Source organism: Nipponia nippon, unplaced genomic scaffold (genome assembly GCF_047370975.1).
Source record: "Nipponia nippon isolate SJK-2023a ecotype South Korea unplaced genomic scaffold, ASM4737097v1 scaffold_1, whole genome shotgun sequence".
NCBI classification, from domain to species: Eukaryota; Metazoa; Chordata; class Aves; order Pelecaniformes; family Threskiornithidae; genus Nipponia; species Nipponia nippon.
In genome coordinates, this window is record NW_028262290.1 from 41,654,715 (window position 1) to 41,677,126 (window position 22,412).

Here is a 22,412-nt window from a genome sequence, read left to right on the forward strand (position 1 = left end):
TGCTTATGCCCTGGTGTGCTGTCCCTCCAAGTCCTCCATGAGGATCCGGGCTCGTGAACATAAGGCTGCTCTTATCTGCCTATAGAGGGCCTCATCCATTTGGTCTTCCTGGCCAGGTGGCCTGTAGCAGACCCCCACTGTAATGTCACCTGACCCTGTTCTCCCTTTAATTCTACCCATAAGGTCTCAGTCAGCTCCTCATCCATCCCCAGGCAGAGCTCCATGCACTCCAGCTGGTCACTGCATCAGAGGGCAACACCCCCTCCTCGTCTCCCCTGCCTGTCCTTCCTAAAGAGCCTGTATCCTTCCATTCCAACACTCCAGTCATAGAAGCCATCCCACCATGTCTCCGTGATGCCAATAAGATCATAGACCTGCAGGCCTGCGCATATGTCTAACTCCTCTTGTTTATTCCCCATGCTATATGCATGTGCATAGAGGCATTTAAGTTGGGCCCCCGATGAAGCTGACTTACTGGCTGGAGGGGCTGGAATTCCTTTGTGCTGTTCTTCAGGTGCTCTCCTGCTGACCTGTGATCCTTCTCCAGGTTCTGGGTGTCTATTGCTGGCACTAAACTGGCAGGACTGGGATGGATTGAGGTTCCTCTTCCCTGGCAGCTTTAGTTTAAAGACCTCTTCACCAGCTTGGCAAGCCTATGACCAAAGATGCTCTTCCCCTTCTCTGACAGATGGACTGCATCAGCCCCCAGTAGGTTTCTCAATGCGAGTCCCACGGTCTAAGTGGCCGAACCCCTGGCTGCAGCACCAGTCCTGTAACCATTTTTTGATTCACCAGATTCAACTAGCCCTTTCAAACCCCTTCCCTTTGACCAGCAGGGGTAAAAAAGCCACCTGCACTCCAAAGTCCTTTACTGCCACTCCCAGAGTTCTGTAATCCTTCTTGATACTCCTGGACTGCTCCTGACTGTATCACTGGGGCCCATGTGAAACAACAGCAGGGGATAGTAGTCAGTGGACTGTATGAGGCTTGATAGTCTCTTGGTGACGTCCCTGGTACGAGCCCCCAGTAAGCAGCACACCTCTCCAGAGAGTGCATCAGGTCAGCAAACGGGTGCCTCCGTACCTCTCAGAAGAGAGTCATCTACTACTACCACCCATCGCCTTTTCTTAGTTGCACTGGTTGCTATACGGGGAGCAGATCGGGCAGCCTTACTCAGCTCCAGCATCTCTCCTGGTGTGATGGGTCCTTCCTCTTCAGTCTGCAGAATGATGAAGCAGTTCTGCAAGGGCGCCTCAGGCTTCAGGGGAAGTCTCTTCCTCAGTCTGAGCTCTGCACTGCAGCGTCTCCCTTCAGCAGCTCCATCTGGGTGGAGGCATCGCCTACCACCGCAGTAGATGGTGGAGACCCCCCAGGCAGAGCTGCATCCTTTGCTCTCAGACAAGTGCCCTCCATTCTGCCTTGAGGGTTAGGTAGGATGAGTGCCCTTGACCTGTGCAGATGGTCACAGAATAGTGCCTGGTTGCTGGGTTATGTGTACTTCCAAGTCTCCCACGTGGCCGGTGGAATGCCCCTCCTTCAAAGAGGCACCCTCCCGTGTGCACTGCTGCTTCATGCCCTGGCTGACGCTCCAGGCTCTGTTTTCCCGCCCTGGTGGCAGCGCTCCTGGTCACGGCGCTGCCTGGGGCTGCCTTCTGTGGGAGCAGGGGGTGGCTGCCATTACTCCTGTCTCCGCCTGGACCTCGTCACCTGCTCTCAGGAGAGCTACCGGCTCCTGACAGGACTCTGTGCTCCCCTGGGCTTTCCCCAGCTGAGGAAACCCCCCCCCCCCCCCCGTACACCATGATCCCCTGCTCCGCTGCAGAACGCTCCTCCACTGGAGCAGATTACCTTGGTGACATCATGGTCATCACATCCACACAGACCAGAGTATCTGTCCTACATTCACACAACCTGATAAAAATATGAGTTTCTTTGTATCTCAAAAACAACAACAAAAAAAATCATCACCCTGAGAATAAATGCTCTCAGTACAGCCAACCCTCACCAACCAGCCACACCATGCAGCACCTTCGTACAAGGGCTACCACAGGATCCCATGAGGACAAGGAGCCCCATCCATCCCAGCAAGTTTTCATGCAATGGTCTTTATTCAAACGGCATCTAGTATTTGAATTAAAATCTTAAAAGACTTGTATTTGAATATTTTCTATTACAAGATAGCATCTCATTGTATATGAATATTTTTTGGCATAAGCCTGCTGTAACAACCTCCTTGGGATATTCCTGTGGTCTTATCATTCATAAAAATCTTTGGAAAAACATTGAGATTGTATGAACTTTTTCTGGCTCTTCCTGTGTTGAAACATAAAAGAAAAGAGTAGTTGGTTTATGGTTGTGTCAATAAGAGCTAAATGTATTGGTTTATAATATCATTTGCCAATAGCACTAATGTTCTAAGTTGATCACTGAGTTCAATGATTTGTGAAATTAGAGATTTTTTTATTATGAAAATTAATAGGTATTTTTACTCACTTTTGTTATTGTCAAATATTCAACTTCTCTACTTTTGACCTGGCTGACTAATTTTTATTCTTTTAGATGATGCTATTATTTAGAGTTGAGAGGTAATGCCAAAGCATTTTTTATTAATTTACTGAAACAACTGGCTATAATTCATATTCCTTTCAGAAAGCTGGAGGGAAAGGAAGAAACAGTGTCCAAAGACACTATGTAAACCCCTCCAAAAAGACTTATATGAGCACAGGATTGCTCGTCGCCTTCCTTTGCCACACAAAGCAGCAGTAAGGGAGCCAGGAACCCGGGAACCTTGTTCCCCTCCACCCTCAAGTTTTCCAAAAATCACATCCAGAAGATATAAAGGAGAAGCCACTCTCCTCTTCAAAGGATCTTCCACTTGGGAAAATACATCAGTCAAAATATACTATATATATATGTGTGTAGTGACATATATACGTACACGCTCACTCCCTCTCTCTATGTATGTATATATGTCACTAGTTTAACTCGTGTGATTTCCAATGTGGATGCACTTATGTAGGTATGAGTGACTTTCTGCTGCATGGGTGGAGCCTGGGGGAAGAGTACATGATATTCTTTTCAAAAAACACATATGCATGAATGGGCCACCAAAGTGAAATTACACATAAAGCTCAAATCTAGCATTGACCATCTTCAGCCTGCCTGACCTCCTAACTTTAAATGGCAGGTTTAGGATAGTTGTACAGTCTGCAATACACTGCAATGATTTGTGTGTATGGCTTTCTCTCTTGCTGATTACCATTTATAGGCCGTAACTAAAAAAGGTGGCTCAAGGATTTTTCATATACAGCACAGAACATGTACCTGAGCAAAAAAAAAAAAAAAGTTAAAAACTCCACAAACTTATCTGTTCACTAAAAAGTTAAAAAGCCCTGTATCTGCGAGTACTCCAAATGTCACATGAAAACTATAAGTTCAAAGGCATTAGCAAATATACATTCCCCTATTATGTTATAAAAGATGCAGTGTGAAAAATCCTTTAGGATAATCTTCTCTGAATCATTAATTCTCTTCCATTTACATAAGAAAAGAAACACCAGATCTTTTTACGTAGACTGTCACAAAAATCACAGCCCAGGATACTTCTCAATAAAATTTGAGGTCTCACAATCTGCTCTTTTCCCAGATGTTTTGAAGGACAGATCCTTACTTTAGGTTTATCCCATTCACATCATTAGGTAAGATAATCCCTCCACACTCCCAAAGTCCCAACAGCTGCATCTTAATTGGAGAGAAAAACTAATAAGGACAAGAACCAACAGTTGTTACTGCAAACTAATGGCTCTGGATCATCAAACCCCATGCACCTGCCTTTTTGCCAAACAACAATACATGAGTTGTAAAACTAAGGTGCTTGAAAATAAATCAAACACCAAAACTAAATTACTGCCAACGAGGACATCCTATTTTAATGATAAAAATGCACAAAGCACCATCCAATTTCAATCTGCACTAATTTGATCATAATCCTTACATATAAGTCATTATTTATAGAAAATAATAATTTGAAATACTGACAGTAGAATTTATCTCTTGATAGCTGGCATGCCGACCACTAAAACAGTTCACACACCTGGCTGTTTTTATACTATGTGAACTGCAAAAAGTTATTTTCGTTGATGCCCATGCCGAGAACGCACGCGTCCTCCGAGGGCAAAGGGCACCGTCAGCGGCAGCAGAGCTCTCATTTTATGTCCTTTTGCTGTACATCTGATTGCCTGCCTCAAAATAACAAAGTTTTACCGGAGAATTTCACTCCTTGTCAGGAGGTACGTTAAAAATACAGCATCTTTTCTTGTTAAGGGTAATATTTATATACATGAAAAAAAAGAAATTGCTGTGACAGTGTAAAAGAGTTGTGAATTTGCAAGGGGAGCGCAGTACGAGTCTGGGCACTCCTCCGTCACCTTGTCAGTGACGCGTGGAAGGAAGGACAGACGCTGCTGGGCAGCCACCCCACCACACGGCCCCACCGTGCTCCTCACTCCCCCTTCTCCTCTCCCTGCTGCAAGGACAGTCCCAGGGTAAGGAAGAAAAATACCGTTTTGAAGTGTTTTGCAGTTGCTTAGCAACTGCTACAAAAACCCAAGAGATTTCAGTCAATGAACTGGCACATACACCTCTGAACATGTCAGCGGTGACATGAGGAGCTCCACCACGCTGTAGAGACAGCTCAGCCCCAGGATGCCCCCAGCCCCAACACCAGCACATCCCTCCTCACCTTTCAAACCTCCTTCCAGCCTCCGCTTACTCATCCATCCCAAAACTCCCAGAACCAGAGAGGCACAGCAAAGCGCCTGTGTGCTGGTAATGAGATTATTTTTAATTGCGAAGAGGCTGGCTACACCTTTCCCTCGGTTACCACACACCTACAAACCATGACTGCTTTAAAAAGCAATCGAGATTGAAAAGCTGCCCCTGAACTAGCCCTCCTCTGGTAGAGACCGGCTTTCTTCCCAAGCCATGCAATGTATAGGCAGTGACCATTACCAGCAATTCCCATGCCTGTTACCAGTTTCAGTGGGAAGCGCTGGCCAAATTAAGCAAACCTTTTGGCCTCCGTGATCACACACTATTGTCATACCCAGTGTTTTTTTTTCAAGCCTCATATATATGTGCATGCACAGATTTTGACAGGGAACAAAGATTTTTTTCCACTGCTCTTCTGTAAACTGCCACTAGGTCCACATAATTTATATAAACTTGAAGAGATAATACAAGGAAGCTACGCTTAAAAAAAAAAAAAAAATCTTTTCTGTTTTACAGATGCTTCACTCCACAGAAGAGTACATATGGGGGGGGGGGACAAGACCCACACCACACCGCAGTGCAATAAGTTTTAAGGTATCAGTATAGAATATAATGCTAATGAAAAGTAAAAATTTATGCTGGAAATTAAACCATTTCTAACCACTGCAGCAGTTAGGTTCCGAAACAGCTTTCCGAGAGCAGCAACACAGCCAAGAAACTGCAGCCACCTCTGAGCCCGTCGATCCTGTCCCCTCCACAGCCAGCAGATGAGAGGGACCACCTCTACCACCCAAGCTGGTCAGAGAAGCCATACTCACACTTGCCCATTTCTCTCCAATGATGGTAAAAGGCACCAGAGTGACAGGATCAGCTTAGCCCAGCCAAGAGGATCCCATCCTAGGGGCAAGCTGCCCCGGCAGGGGGGGATGCATGGGCAGTTGAGGGACCCCTCTCTGTCCCAGCTTCCTGCTTGCACCGACGGGAAACAGCCAGAGCTGGGAATCTGCCTGGCACTGGTGGTTCTGTGCGTTTTCTGTGACCTTTCCAGTACTTGCGTGCTTCTCTCACGTTACCTTTACAATAAAGTAACTTTAAAAAAATGCTGCCCCCACTGTAAGCCTAGAAGAAATATGCCACCCTATTTCTAAGAAACAGAAACGTTTATCAGAGTTGCATTTGAATTTCAAGCTGCATCTTATTTCCTGTGCTTACTTCAATCCTTAGAATCGGAAATGCCTTAATTTTAGTCTTTTCCCTCCCTCCTTTAAATTAGTACCCAGTACTTTTTAAAACTTATCTGATCTAAGTTATCACCAGTGAGTTTTTTTATGACAGTGCTGTGGTACCAAGTAGACCTCTGTGACAGTGTTTCCCAAAAATCTCACTTGGCACCTCCAAGGGACCCATTACATTCTTTACCCTCATAATTATTTGTATACTGAAAAGAAATAATACAAATTCTTAAGAAAGCTACTGTTTGCAGGTCTCATCTAATAGCAGTTAATGTTCAGAAGTTTTCTGATTTCTTTTGACACTGTCCCAATGATTTTAATAGCCATGCGCTCCCAAGTGTTTTTATGTGAACACTGGAAATATAAAGCCCTCAATAAATAAGTTTCATGTTGTTTGGGTTTTTTTTTTTTTTGTTTGTTTGCTTTTTAATGAAGTGACCACACAGGAGCATCACCAACTGCCTTCACTGGGGGCTAGCAAATGTAGCAGAGTTTTGAATAATCTGGCAAACAAAACTGAACTTAAGACTTTCAGGCATCTACTAAAAAAAATCTCACAACCAGACCTGAAAGGAAAGAGTCCTTGGTTTTCCAGAATGGTATTAAAAAGAGTTACTTAATTAACGCTTGGAACCACAATGCGGGTTGGGCCCATGTCACTCCTGTTTCGTACATGAAGAAAAAGCACTTGGTCAGTAGAACAGAAATGCAATTCTTATTGCAATTCCTGGCTCCTAAAGGAAGCCCGCTTCCCCTCTGCGAGGCCACAGCGCAATGCTTCCAAGCTTTCCAAGCGATGCAGCTACCTTTGCTCCCACAGCCACCGTACCTGCACAAATTATTTTGTGAAGCACCAGAAAACATATACTGAGTTTGTTTAGGACCCTCAATACCAAATAGCACCATAAGAAGTTGGACAGCTTAAATAATGTTGAAATGAAATACTTTATCTTGTATTAACATTATTCTTTATCTTCCTTCACAGGACGATTTGCTTTTCTAACCGATGGTAATTCTCATTGCATACAAATCCACTCATCTAGAAATGCCACTGGATTAGACTCGTTCTCTGTAATCAGTGAAGACACCTCAGCAAGTTTCTCTTGCGTTACAAGCTTTTGCCTACCATCTGCACAGAAAAGTCTTCCCAGCAGATATGATTCTCCAGATGCACTGTTTCAAGTACAAATGCAGGTCCTTCTGAAAAATACCTTTTCTAAGCCTTAAGTGAAAAGTTCCTAATATTCATTTTGCAAGATTGTTTCGTGATACAAGGTAAATTAAAAGAAGACCATAACACAGTGGAGTGCACGGAATTGATTTAAGAGTATTAGCTCTTCCCAGGTGGAAAGGATGTAAAACAAAGCAAAAGAGATAACTGTTTGAAAGCGTAATGACAAGGTGACTTAGGATAGCATTAAGGAGACAGGAAACCAACATTGTGATAATAAATGAGAGATAATAGATAATGCTAGGATATCTTATCAAGAGTTTCAGTACTGGGTACAACAGGGAAGAATGAACCAACAAAAAGATGTAACAAGGGATGATATGATCAAAGCCACAGGCTTCGGAAACGCTCTTTCAAACAATATTCAGAATTGATATAAGTGGGACAAGGCTGCTTTTATCCAGGCTAGAAAAAGTGACGGTGCAGTACTTCAGTAGTAGGATGAGAGACACGATGGAAGATTTCACAGCGCAGGCAGACAGGGAAGGCTGCATCTTAGACATGCTACACTGCGAAAATCTTCAAGATACAGGCTTCCCTTGCTTGTTAGGACCTTGAGAGAAATAAAGCAGGGGTAGGAAGGACTGGTCAGTTTTTATGCCACTGATACTGTATTTGATGGCTGCTTTTTTTACATGTCCATTTTTCATTATTATTTTAAAAGATTAACAGGTTTAAGGCATGAAGGGAAGGATATTTTCTGATTCAAGTGGACTGCAGGATTTTTACCTTGGGGATAAATTATGAAACTGGTATAAGTGCTACTTTGTCTGGAAAGATCATCATAAAGGCTCCTTAAGACATAAGGCTCTCAGTAGGCTAACTTAATAGCAATTGCACTAGCTACACAAGAAAGTGACCTTTATTGATAAGAAATATTGGGATACTTCAGGGGTTTAAAAGACCCTGAAAACAAATTCAGGATTCCAGCTGAGCAGAGGACAACTTAGAAGAGAGACTAATGTTAATCCTGTTTTCATGTACTTAAAAATTATACAGACTAAAATCGCATTATACAAAAATAAAGGTTGTAATCTAGCCGTATCAGAGGTAACTCAAGCACTCCAAACTTACACAGACTATTTAAGGACTTACTTTCAAGGGAGAGTACATTTAAAGAAGTACAGATCACCTCAGGTGACAGCTCATGTGAAATAGGGATGTTATGGAAATCCCCCTGGACTCCAAAACTATGCTAAAATCATGCTAGATACAACAGGGACTGAAACAGAATTACATCTAGTATGGTTTTGCTCTTTGAGAGGGAAAAAAAATCAATTATTTTTTGAGGCTGTATCAGTTCTGCATTCGTAACTGGGCCATCTGACTTTTCCCATGAGTGCAAAACATTGAAATGAACCAGTAGTAAAAATTAACCTCATCAGCCTGTTTCTCGGTATTAGCAACTTATTTTCTAAATGCAAAAACCAACTCCATTTTGAAGACAAAATGCAAACGGGGTCCCCATAAGCATCACTGTAGCTAGGTTTCTATCCTCTTTATAAAAACACACAGAGCTTCCAAATTTTTCCATAGCAGAGCAAGAGCGCCAACACAGTGGCACAAGGTACAGGGTTGTGCTTCGGTTGGTGTTTCTGGCTGAAAAAAAACTGAACATGGTAATGATCTCAAGCTATTAGAACAATCTCAAGAAGTCACACCTCTGGCCCAGTGTTCTTCTCAAAAGCACCTGGTGAGGATCTGCCTTTGTCCAACTTGCAATTGTTGTTCCAACGTTACTGGGCTTGGTGTTAGAGGATCCTCCAATGGGCAGGTTTCAGGAAGAAAACATCCTACAAAAGGAGCTCTTCCAACACCTTCATGCTTAATGAAAACTCCTTTCTGGCTGTGAGGGAAAGCAGGAAACTCACGCTCTGGTACATGTTGCTTCCAGAAGCAGCAAATCGCTAAAACCATTTTGAAGATCTGACATCAAGTCCCTAACAAGTAATAAGCTCTTCCTTGGGGAACATCATGTAAATACTCCAAGTAGCTGAACAAGAACTCCTTCTGCCACTTCTGTCACCTCATCCCTGTGGAGTTTGGCAGGACAGGACCATGCGACAAAACAGTCACACCAGTAACAGCCTACCACTCGCTGCTGGCAGCACAGAGCCTGTCTCAGACTCGTGGGGCTGCTTGATTTGTGGGCAGGTCCCATTTTCATTGAAGAATTTCACATCAAACATTTGCAACGTTTTCAGATATGTCACGAAAAGGAAACGAAAAGCAAGTTTTACACTTTAAAATATGGAACAGGAATTTTTCTTCTTGCTTCAGATGGCCAAACAGTCATAGAATGGTTTGGGTTGGAAGGGACCTTAAAGATCACCTAGTTCCAGCCTCCCTGCCATGGCCAGGGACACCTTCCACTAGACCAGGTTGCTCAAAGCCCCATCCAACCTGGCCTTGAACACTTCCAAGGATGGGGCATCCACAACTTCTCTGGGCAACCTGTTCCAGTGCCTCACCACCCTCATGGTGAAGAATTTCTTCCGTATATCTCATCTAAATCTACCCTCTTCCAGTTTAAAGCCATTACCCCTTGTCCTATCACTATATGCCCTTGTAAAAAGTAGCTCTCCAGCTTTCTTGTTCAATTTCAAGACACGCTGGAGGGAAGGGATGCCATCCAGAGGGACCTTGACAGGCTGGAGAGGTGGGCCCATGCGAACCTCACAAAGTTCAACAAGGCCAAGTGCAAGGTCCTGCACATGGGTTGGGGCAATCCAAAGCACAAATACAGGCTGGATAGAGAATGGATTGAGAGCAGCCCTGAGGAGAAGGACTTGGGGGTGTTGGTTGATGAGAAGCTCAACGTGACCCAGCAATGTGCGCTTGCAGCCCAGAAAGCCCTCCGTTCAGGTACCGGAAGGCTGCTATACGGACTCCCCAGAGCCTTCTCTTCTCCAGGCTGGACAACCCCAACTCTCTCAGCCTGTCTTCATAGCAGAGGTGCTCCAGCCCCCTGATGATCTTCGTGGCCCTCCTCTGGACTTGCTCCAACAGGTCCAAATTCACAGCACAGCACACGTGAGCATTATAGACTTGGGAAGAAAAGGGGCTTGAGGACAGACAGAGGAAGGAATGGTTTAATAACACACATGTAGGAAGGGAAAGAGCAGCAGTGAAGGGAGACTCAAGCTGTCAGTGTGAACCCATTCCTTCTTAATGCATATTTGTGATACCCGAAAAGGAAACTTCTCCACTACCACAGGTTACCTCTAAAGGATTTTCAAAAGACAACTGCATGGACCAACGGAAGTAATCTATTCAAGTGTAAAAGGCCTAACTACTAAACTAAACAAATGGGGAAAAAATAGTACAGTTCATAAGGATTAAAGGATTTATCCAATTTATTTTTGAAAATTCAACAACAAAAAGAAGTTCAAAACTTCCTACTGGTTATGACTGAAGTTGATGTGTTAAGCATGGAACTAAGCAAGCTCTCATAAGTAGAGATTGGTTTCTTTCATCTTCAAAACAGATTTTTTGTTATTTTTGCAAGTGCTTCACTGTCTTAGAAATGTTTAAGTATAATTTCTAAGATGTTATATCAAGACTTGTGAACCAGCAGGAGAAAGTAAATCCTACACCATATCTGAACATAGAGCATCAGAAGAGAAAACGTTGCATTACCATGTATTTAAGCAGTAAAAATCCAAATGCTTATGGGAACAAAGATAATGGTTTCTGCAACTTCAAATATAAAACCTTAGTTCTGCATGCTGTCACACATCTTGGCCAAGATGTAAACAAAAACAACCTCTTCAACCCCAAACAATATAATACTAATGCTGGTGATCATTTAAACAAGGGTAAAATTGACTTTAATGGCAGCTGAAAAGGAGAAAGAAACCACATTAATCCTATACGGCAGGATTCACGGCTTTGAAGGGACATGATGAAGAACTTCGCAAGTATCCCTTTTTCCCCACAAAATTACCCAATTCATGCTACAAAGGATGCTCACAGACAGCTTCCTCCAGCACCACCCCTGAGGGTCACCTTGTGCTTCATTTGTATATTCCAAAGAGACTAAATGTAATTTTAGTAATCAGCCTTGTCCAGCTTCCTAGTTTTCAGCAATGCTGTCAGACCTACACAGCTACCATGGGCTGCAGAAACAGGGCTGAATACCACCAGAGCAGTAATTATGCACATGTAGGACTGCAAAATGTATATGCATAAATACAAAGTACTTGTAGAGACTTCTCACTTCAGGCCAGTTTTTTCCATGTTTACTACTTAATTTGGAGCTAGGTTGTCGAGGGAGCGAGTCTAGCTGAGGGGTACACCTCCCTGTTCTGACCCAGAACCTCTTGGTCTCCTCTCATGCAGATCTCCTTCTCAGCGCTTTGTGCCCACTTAAACTTAACATGGTCCCTAACAAAGACGTAATTATGTGTAAGTACTGCCCAACAGAAACCATATAAGAATAAAGCTTTCTTTAAATCAATTTTATCTAGCATTTTTTACTATATGGACTTAGCATATTATTGTGGAAGGGAAAAATATCTAAGCGAGATTTACAAAGGCTGCATAAAGCATAGAAAACCAGTGTGGCCCGTATGAAATGGCATTTGTATATTTAAGCAAAATATAAAAACAATCTCCTCCTCCCTTTTCCATCTCTGATATTCTCCAGTTTGTCTTAGTCTCCAGATATGCTTATACAGCAGCCAGAAATAGGTAGGTGCATAAATACCTATACATGTGCACATTCATAACTAAGGATAGGTATAAAATGTGAAGTAATTCTGGATAGCAGAACTAATACATAAAAAAACTTGCCTAGAGTTGCGAGGCCTGCTTGGTCTGCTGTTTGGAGACCTCTAGTTACAGAGTCACAGAACAGCTGAGGCTACAAGGCACCTGTGGAGATTGTCTAGTCCAACCCCTTGGTGAAAGCAGGGCCACCTACTGCAGGTTGCCCAGGACCACGTCCCAGTTGGGTTTTGAAGATCTCCAAGGACGAAGACTCCACAACCTCTCTGGCAACCTGTGCCAGTGTTTGGCCATCCTCAGAGTGAAAAACAGTATTTTCTTATGTTTAAATGAAATTTCCTGTATTTCAGTTTGTGCTTGTTGCCTCTCGTCCTGTCATGGGATGCCGCTGAGAAGAGCCTGGCTCCACCTTCTTTACTCCTCCCCGTTAGGTATTTATATACACTGATAATTTGATACTTAATTTTAGTGAGAAGCAGAAAAAAAGCTCTGCGTAGAATCCTAATGCTTCTAGTACTGTGGTCTGCAAAAGCCAGCAGAGTCGTTATAAATGGCAGACGTACATATTTCTTGGAGATGAGGGAAGCATCAATCCGGTTTCGGCAAGCTTGCAAAAAAAAAAAATCAACACCAGATGGATTTAGTATTTGTAGATGTCTTCTAAGAATGAATTTGTTTTAAGAGTTAGTTGCAGACATGCTTTTGATGCAAATTTAGGCTTCAGAGTCATGCTGAAGTAAAATAAGAAAGTATAAGTTGCTTTGTAGCATGAGGAAAGAGAAAATAGTTGCAGAAACTCTGGCTCTTCAGAGAGCTAAAAATCACAGTCGAGAGTAAAGCAGCATTCCAGTTTTTCTACGCATACCATAGGAAAAACTCCTTTATTGAGCCACACTAGAGATGAGGAATCCAAATCCTATATTCTTTAGCATGGGATGGTGGCACGATTTGCTTGGCTGTTGCTCTGTGAGGATTTAATGAAGGCAGTCTGCAAAACCCCCTCCCAGCATAGAGCCTCCTTTAGGCACCCAGCGCAGCAAATGTGCCAAGTAGCCAGCACAAAAAAGAGCAAAATAAATGTGACTTTAAGGCAGTAAGCACCCATGCGGCTTGGAGCCCTGCAGGCAGCAGTGAAGCTGTCAAGATTCAGGTCAGAACGTGCCACCACTGCCTGAGACACCTACGAAGAGCAGGAGGGGCAGAAGGAACTCCTCGGGTCAAGCTCTTGGAGAAGCACGGCTGGTGGGGTACCTGCACGGAGGCATGATGAAAAGGAGCCCCGTTTGCAGAAACGATCAGCAAAGCTCATTAATCACTTTGGAAAGGCCTGATCTAGAGATGACAGGAGGATGACAGGAAGATGAACAGAGATGCTTGCTTTCAGTAAAGAAGTAACAGGCTGAGAGGAAAAAAAGCAGATATGTCAGACTTTGAAAGGTCAGGGGAAGATTTGTATTTGTCAGAATGAGCTTTCCAAGCAGTAGCCAAGGACATCTTGCTCCAACAAATAAATATATTAAAAAAACCCAAAACAAAAAACCAAACCAAAATAAAGCACATCAAGCACCTTTGGTAAGAGAACTTAAATTCTTCACCTGCATGCCATCCTTGAACACCTCCGCCTACAAGGTATTTTTTGATATCTTTTCCCCAAAAAGGGAGCAGTGGCTGTGAAGATGTCAGAGAGGACATGGTTGAATGGCTGATAGAAGCTGAAAGGCAGAGATAGACCGGAGAAAGTAAAAAAAAAAAAAAAAAAAAAAAAAAAAAAGAGAGAAGGAAACGAAGATGGATTTGAGTAGGAAAATGGGGCAGACAAATTTAGAAAGGAGGTGGCAGCAAGGCAAAAAGAAGAGAACTGTGGGGAAGAGAAACAAGAGGCACCAAAACACTGAAGGACAATGACACCATCTGTTTTGAGGTCCTGTTCTGTTGCACCCACCATGGTACCTGCCTTCCACATAAAATTAACAGCAATTGTACTGCCTCTGCTGGGCTTCACCTAGTCCTTGGGAAGGTAGGGGCCAAAATAGCAATCTCTGCACTCCACAATATGCTAAAGGAAAATGGGGGGAGGGGGCAGACATGACAACACAAGATGGGGACACAACACAGACAGAACAGGGCCATGGATTGCACTAGGGTTGATGTAACAGTAATGGAAGAGGAAGGGAGGTAATTTATCAAATCCCTCATACATCTTCTGACTAGACTGCTGTTGTAATGTCACAGTAGAAATACAAAGCTGCACGCTCATTTCCAGATGACTACAATGCCCAAAATACTCAATGCCAATTATGACGCTGAGACAGAAGGAAATCATCCTTACTCTGGGAAGTTCATACTATAAGTGCTTATACAGACAGGAATAGTTATACTGATCTTACAATATTTTCCACTCTTTTTAAAGACATTTGCAGTGATAGTTTATGATCCTAAAGCACAGACTGTTCAGCTTCCCTTGCAAGCCCACAGTCTGTGGTCACATAAAAGATACTTCACCTTTACTGTCTCTGTTTCTCTCTTCCCCTCTAGCCTTCTTCTGCCTAGATGATAGAGGCAGGAAACGCTCTGGAACAGGGACTGTATCATATTATGCATTTGCGTTATAGGCCAACGCACCACATTGTATTAACATGTCTCCTTCAGTATCGCTACCTACAAAACCAGTGCACAGACCTTAAAAGAATCAATTATAACCACAGACCCTAAAGAGATGCAAGAGCTAAATATTCCCAAACTTGTGAAAATGTGCATACCACTGCAAACCTGTATATTCACATTTCTCTCCACTGAAATAGCACAAACAACCCATACAAGTTGTATTACACATGGCATAACTTTGCTACAGAATATGTTTCTACAGACTTCCTAATCCAGGGGCAGAACAGCCTAATCTTTGGGCTAGTCTACCAACTTCCAAAATGCTAAGCTCCCTTAAAAGAGAAGCCAGAATTTAATATTCTTCTTTGCCATTAATTGGGATTTTGTAGTACACGCATTCATATTGGGATGGTACGAATGGATGCAGTAAAATCATTCTACAAGACCCAACAGATATGCAGCCAAAAAAAAAAAAAAAAAAAGATGGCCATATAATCATCAGCAGTATAAATAATATACTGTTTCAATTAATAAACCAATACTCCATAGAAGTATGAGAGAACTGCATGACAGGGCATAAAAACCAAATAATGCCTGTAATGGAATTAAATGGACAATTCATGTTTAAACAAAGTGAGAATCTGGGTGGGAAACTTCAGCTGCTTCATGGAAAGACTGTAGCAAGTAGTTGTGCCTACAGGTGGCCGAAGCACGTCCATGATAGACAATATGAAATTGAGACAGGAATCTTGTTACCAGGATTACGCAGACAATAGCATCCAGGATTACCATTTGCCAGTTGTATTCTACATCAAATCTATCAAACCACACTTAATACCGCAGGTAATACATTTAAAAACAATTAAAATTATTCATAACGGGAGATTAAATGTAAAAAAGAAAATTAATAATATCCATTTTGTTTTCAATTCACCATACCACTGCAGCTGTGAGAACTGCAAGAAAGACATTGCTGCTTCCACTCTCTGCTCTATAAAACACGACCTTCCTCTAAACATTGCAAGTGTTCGACAGGCAGACGCCTAGAGCTAGGCATATTTCATCTGCTGTTTAAGTTTCTGACTCCACTTAGTTAGTCCCCAGAATAACTTGTGCCAGGCAGGTTAGAGCCCTGTGGGAAGGGAGGCACAAGGCAGGGCAGACCTTCCCCACCGCGGGCCCTTGCCTGTGCCCAGTCCCTGGGCATGGGAGCACCTGCGCCCCCAAATTGGGGTAGCAGCTGCCTGCATACAGAGAACATGGTCACGTTTCTGACCCCGTTAATTAGTGCTGCTGCATCAGTGTGGGAAGAGCGCCATGACAATAAGGCCTTCCCAATTTCACATACACCTTGCTGAGCCTGCAGAGGGCATCTCCACCAAGAGGGGCTCACCCTGTGCCTCCCCAGCACCCAGCCCAAAAGTTTTAAGGTTTAAAGAATAAAAAGACCTTCACTCAACAAAACACAGGCTATTGATTTCCCATGAACCCTCAAAGTGTTATAATAAGCACTTATAGATAGGCTATTGAATGTCTCAACCATTTAAACAGACAGACATTTCATCAGCAGAGTAACAAAAACAGAGGAAAAGAAAAAAGGAGCTTTAGGGCACAATGTCACTTTCCTCATTTTAATATAAACCTTTACACATATATCACTTACTGCTACTCAACTTAAAAACTGTAAGGCATCTAAGTGCAAATCCTGCAAAATAAACACTGTGGTAATACTTTAAATACCTGCAACTGTTTTTCAGGAGTATCTCTTTCATTGCTAACAGAATACAAAAAAAATGCATTAACCCTAATCATCATCTTTCCCCTTTAGACTTGGTATGGTTTTAAGTAATGCAAAATTCACTTATACATGTAGCTGTAAAAAGACATATCATCTTAATAAAACAGAGCTAGTTTAGCCAGCTGTTTATTACAGGCACTCAGTTTACTGCATATATCCATCTCCAGCTAGCAGTCAAAGCTAGTGTTTCTGAAAACAATACTCTTCAAGGAGATTTCTATTGGATTATGACAGTACTGGTATGACACTGAAAGTGTTAACAACATATTAATTTCTACACAAACATGTATTAGTGTTAGATAGTACAAGTGATTCTTCCCCATACGAAACACTTGAGACTTTGATTTTTGTAACATACTTTTGTGCCCTTACCATACATACGCGCATACACACACACGCACTCACACTGCATTCCCAACTGGAAAGAAAAGTTTCCCTTTCACGTAACAAAGGCCTTGGAGATTTATCTACAGGGCAACATACCAGAAATAAGAACAGTTCACAGAGGCGCGTAGCAAACATGCTATGCATGCATCTCCTAACAAAGAGTAATTAAAAACTTTTACATCAAGAAACTCACTAGTAAAACTTGAATATAAAATCTCATTGAAAATAATCTGAAGTGTGCTACATTTCCTGTAGCAATATGCTGGTTATAGTTAAAATATTTTCATAGCAACAAAGATGACAACTTTTTTAGACAGTAATCCACATGAACTGTTGCTTCAATTTGTTTTCTTTGTTTACCCAGAAGAAAAACGAGGTTATAACGTAAGGAGAAGCAATAATGAAGTAGCTTATTCCTTGCTGTTAAGGCTTTCCAAGTTTAAATTACACTGTCACCAGTTCTAGTTTTATGACTGTCGTTTTTTCTGGTGATGCTTGCATAGATCATCACAGCTCTTTTTGGAGGCAGAGATGTCCACACCTAAATAGCTGCTGGTGCAGCATTTCACTTCCAGTGGGTGGTGGTATCCACCTGTATCCGCCACCAAAAATATGCCAACCTCTACAGCATTTTTCCAGCTGCGCTTTATGTTACTTACAAATAATGATAGCTCAATACATGAAACAGAAAGTACCAGCCTCTCATCTCGTGAAAATAAACTGTCTGAACACGGTAAATACATAATTCAGCTGGGGATATTACTTTCTATGTTTCTTTATTACTAACATCATTGTTATTTACTCCTTCATGGGATGCTGTTGCAAAGGTCATAAAGATGGCTTACTTCAGGTAAGCCTCTGTTAAAAAACGCAAAAGGCATACATGAACTTAAAACCTCTGGTAATTTGGAGCAACGAGGGAACATGAAACAGTCTGAGAAAAATACGCCTTCACATCCCAAGTCCTCCCTGTCCAGACTTAACTGTTACTATGCTAAAATACCATTTTCCAAGTCTGCATTGAAGAAAACAACTTTGGAAATAAAACCCAGGTGAATGTAGACACCAAGGTAACTATTTTAGTCAACAGCAAAAATTCAAAGAAACTGGTATGTTTCATTCAAAAAATTCAAAGAAGCTGGTATGTAATCACCAGCTGTGATTAAACCTCCCGAATACTTTTCCTTTTGATTATGCTACCACAAATAATAAAGCACGCATATCTGTTGTACCTACAGCCATATAAAGTTAGCAACCAAACAAATGTCCACTTTTAAGGGTATCTACTCAGGAGGTAACACAGTTTCATACCACATAGTTTAAGAGCGAACAACTTAAATTTTGCTTTGGTTTATACAGTAGCAAAAACACCTTCACGGATAGGTGCGGAAGGAAGAGTGAAGACTAATACTAAAATAGCTCCCGTTCCTAACATCTTTCTGATCCTGGCAGAGACAATCTACTCATACCTCAGACGCATGGTGGCAGCCAGCCAGCCAGATGACTGGTGACTTAATATACAAGTTCATGTGGGCTCTGGAGTCTGACACAGACAAGGGCATTAACTTTGGAGTCTCAACAGTCAGCCTTAATATTCAAAAGCCATCAGATGAGGCATGACTATATTAAGAGACTTTTTTTTATACTTCACGCTTGCTTCCTTCTGTTCTGAACAGCTTTCACTGTAAAATGTGCTCATTAAATATGCATGCTTTTTATAGGAAAAGTTGTGATCAATTGATGAGTAGGTCAAGTATGAAAAGAACTTAAATGAGTATGACGCTATGATAAATACTGTAATAACCTCAGAACCACAGATGAAAAGATTGGCTTATATATCTTGTTTCATTCTACTGCTGAAAGCAGTTCTGACAATAAACAAGGCTTTGGGCCAAAATTCAGCCTTTGAGAACAATACAGATATATATATATAAAAAAAATACATGCATGTGCAAGCAAAGGCTATACTGCAATCTACCAGGCAGGGTGGCTTTGGTTTCATTTTGAAAGCTACTTAAAATAAAACCCTGTGGATGAAACAAAGAATCCACCCAAACATGAAGGCTCCAGCATCTTTGTTGAAAGAACAATAGCATATTACTCCTCATCCCTCTATCTTGTTGCAAGAGAACCATCAAGATAGTTATTGCTGTGATCAAATTAAAGACCACTTCACAGAATTATTCTTTAAACTAATCACTATTTATAGAGGTTTATCTTCATGTACCAATGGTTATAAATGCTCTAATTCAATTGATCTGCAGAAAACATCCCAATAAAAGAAATATTTCCATTACCATAACAAAAGGCAACCAGTAAAATCACTCACATGCACAAGCTCAAAATTTCAAATGAAAGCAATATTCCTGTATAAATACACTCTATTTTTATTCTAAATCCACTCTAATGATATGTTTTGTATTCTGATGGCTCTCCCGCTGGAGTACACATGATATTAATGAAAGCAAGATCAAATTAAACAGATGACATGATTAACAGTATTCATTTCATGCATGACTGTTTTACCGGAGAGATAAAGACCTGAAAGTAATTACCACCAAGTAAAACTCCTTCACTGACCTCTCCCCTTGCGGCTAGCAGTCCTTAAGTACTGATGTTTTGCAACAAAGACCAGTGCCTTTCATCTGTGGGCTTTCTTTTACGCTACAAGCTGAGCACCTCTCCCGTTGCATGCACACAGTACCTCTGTATCTATGTCTGTAATGCAGCATAAAGATTACTGGGGAAACCTATCAAACCGGCAGGCAGCAACCTCGCTCGCCAATAAGCGCGAGGCACATGCAGAATCCAGCACATGCTCGCTGAGGCTCGCAGACTGTCACCGCTGCTTAGCAGGCTGCTAATCTAATTATAGCCGTTTGCCATAGCATAGGGCTGCTAAGGCACCGCGCACAACGAAACGAGAGCTGAACAGATTACACCTTTTAGCCAAAAGCATCGACATGTGGGGTTGTTACTTGTCCAGGTGCATAGAGATAAAATTCCTGTTTGGGTTTTTTTGTTGTTGTTGTTTCTCCGAATGATTCACCTATGAGGGGGTTTGTCTCCGCCTCTGAAAAAAAGGATATATTTAGGAGCGCTCTTTCGGAAGCTGACCACTTGCAGTTAGCTAGGTCTATCAGAAGGAGACAATAAAATGCAGCAGTTTATTCTGCCAGCACAATTCTTGTTTTGAATGTACACATTACCAGCGTCATATACACAGTAGATCTCAGATCGCTTTATGTACAGTACTTCACAATCTACAACGTAGACCTCAGATCGGCGAGGCGCCACCCGCATGCTTTCAGCACACAGTAGCCCTACAGAAGTGAACAGGACCCGCTCTGTCCTTTACGTTTACACGTGGGCAGATACTCAGATGACCCGAGGGCTTCTGCGTGCACTGGCACATGAAGTCCTAACTAAGCTTTCATAAGGCTATGATGGAAATGCCAAGGAAATTTTTGCCATTATGCAAAACAACTGAATTCATTTGGAATATACTTACCATGAGCAAACACTCCTTAGAAGTATGGGGAACTGATTCAAGTAAGCCTTATACGCATCTTATAAATATGTAAGTCCACAAAACTAAGGAATGTTATGATCGAAGAGACCATTCTGCATTTGAAAGATGCTGAGAGTTTCTACAATATCAGGTAAATAATCATGAAAAAAGATACAGGCACCCGTAGCTTTGTCTTCCTTGATAGCATGTTTCAATTAATGTTTGCTCTGATTAGCACAAATCAGAAAACAGTCTTCTGAAGTTCCTTGTTCCCACATGGTCCATATAATCACCTAAGCTCTACACTGACCAAAAGGTTTTCAAACATCAGTGGCAAGGTCGAAGTAACACAGCCTGTTTCTCAGAAGCGCCAGTGCCAGCTGTCTCTCGTGAGATACGGTACGTTTTTCATGATCGATATTGCCGAAGTATCATAATGCTACAGCATTATGCATATACAAACTTTACAACACATTTTTAAGATGTTCCACTAAGTCACACATAAAACACATCCATAAACATTATGCTTACAAGACCCCAAAACCCACTGCAATAATGAATTCCTATGTGCCCACACCAGCATTCTTCCTAATTCTTTACTCTTATCACCAGCACCATACAGTATCAGGCACAGTCCAAATGCATGATATTAAAGGTTGTTTATAAACATTTTTATCTATCATACTAACTTCAGTACAAAAATTGTATTTGCTACTACATAAAATGTTACTAATGGAACAAGACTTCCATGTGGTAACAGTGCAAGACCATATTTATTGACAATATGTATATAGCTGTGTCACAGCTTTCTTAATCTGCCAGTGAAAATGGCTCATAACGAGTCACTCTGTGCTAGAAGCAGACTTCATCTCTGTAAAAAAAAAAAATATTCTCAAAGGTATATATGGCTAGAAATAAGAATGAAACGCAGGAAAAGTGACATTTTACCCCTTGACTCAACTTGCAGTCAACATTAAGTTTTGTGTTGCAATAAACAAAGGAGGCTATTTTATTGTCTTCCTTTTCAGATTACATCTAAGGAACTCATCCATTTTTATAAACTGTAGTTTTTTAAAATACTGTAAGAAAATTACATGTTTTTCAGTAGTACTGCTTGAAGCCAGAAAACTATGTATTTCATGAATAAAGACAGGAGGGGCAGTTACACAAAGGTTAAAAACTTAATCTAAAAAGAGTTCAAGAGACACGGGAAGAAGAGGTGCCCATTATTTGATGATCACATCCACAATGATTTTTCTAACAACATTTCGCCAAAGGTAGCAACAGGGGAACATGACCAATAGTCTTGACCCTAAGTCCTCTGATCCAGCTATTGGGAATGCTCAGCGTGCTAAGCAAAGGAAAAGATAGACACACACACAAAATAAAGAAAATCAGAGAGACATAAATCATTCCTTTAATCTAATTCACCCTCACAGACCACCAAGGCACCTACAGGAGGTGACAAAATGACCAAGAATCCTGCAACAGGAATTAAACAGGCTTTAGCTGCCACAGGACTCCCGGTTTTGGCTCCCTCCCATGCTAGCCGCTAAGCCCAAGCATCCCCTGTCTCTGCCCAGCAGCTCCCCAAGCCCTCGCTGCTCCCTCCTGTGTGGGTCCAGCACCGCTCCCCAGTGGTTCTGGTCCTCCATTAGGACGTTTCCCCATCGACAGCTGCAAAGTTGCATTTCAAGAGACGCCTACTTGTCTCTGCAGCACAATCAATATTCACTAAATCTCCATGCTTAGCTTCGGAGACCAGTCAGAAAAGTCCAAATGTCAGTCTTGACTTTAACAGTCACTTCTAACCATTGTGACAATGTGCTGGGCAAGGAAGGTGTGGGGAACAGCACTGCACGTCTGACGCTTGAAACCAGCAGTGGTTCGCGAAGGTCCACATTCAGCAAAGGTAAGCAGCCAAAACTCCTGCTGAGAACAACGCAGAGCTCCACCAGCCTGCCCCACCACCCGCAGCGACCACACACGAGTGCCTGGACCATGCACCAGACCTGCGATAGGATACAGCCATGTATAGGCATGCCAGCAAGAGAGGTTCCATGAGGACACAGTCACAAGAGACTCCTCAGCTCCAGCAAGTCTCTGTTGGAAATTAACAAATTGTGAAAGGTACATGGGTTGGCCAATATT

General features: G+C 42.1%; 1 protein-coding gene across 12 annotated transcripts in view; it reads right to left on the reverse strand.

Annotated features, from left to right (window-relative positions):
- FAM110B (family with sequence similarity 110 member B) overlaps positions 1-22,412 on the reverse strand; it is a 119,727-nt gene that overhangs the window by 44,905 nt on the left and 52,410 nt on the right. For 3 of the 12 annotated variants that reach the window (XM_087752818.1, XM_087752847.1, XM_087752856.1), the window contains exon 1: positions 19,331-19,474. The exons of 8 other annotated variants lie outside the window; for them this stretch is intronic. The gene's annotated coding sequence lies outside the window, so the exon portion shown is untranslated. One more of the 12 variants, XM_087752837.1, reaches the window with a different exon arrangement.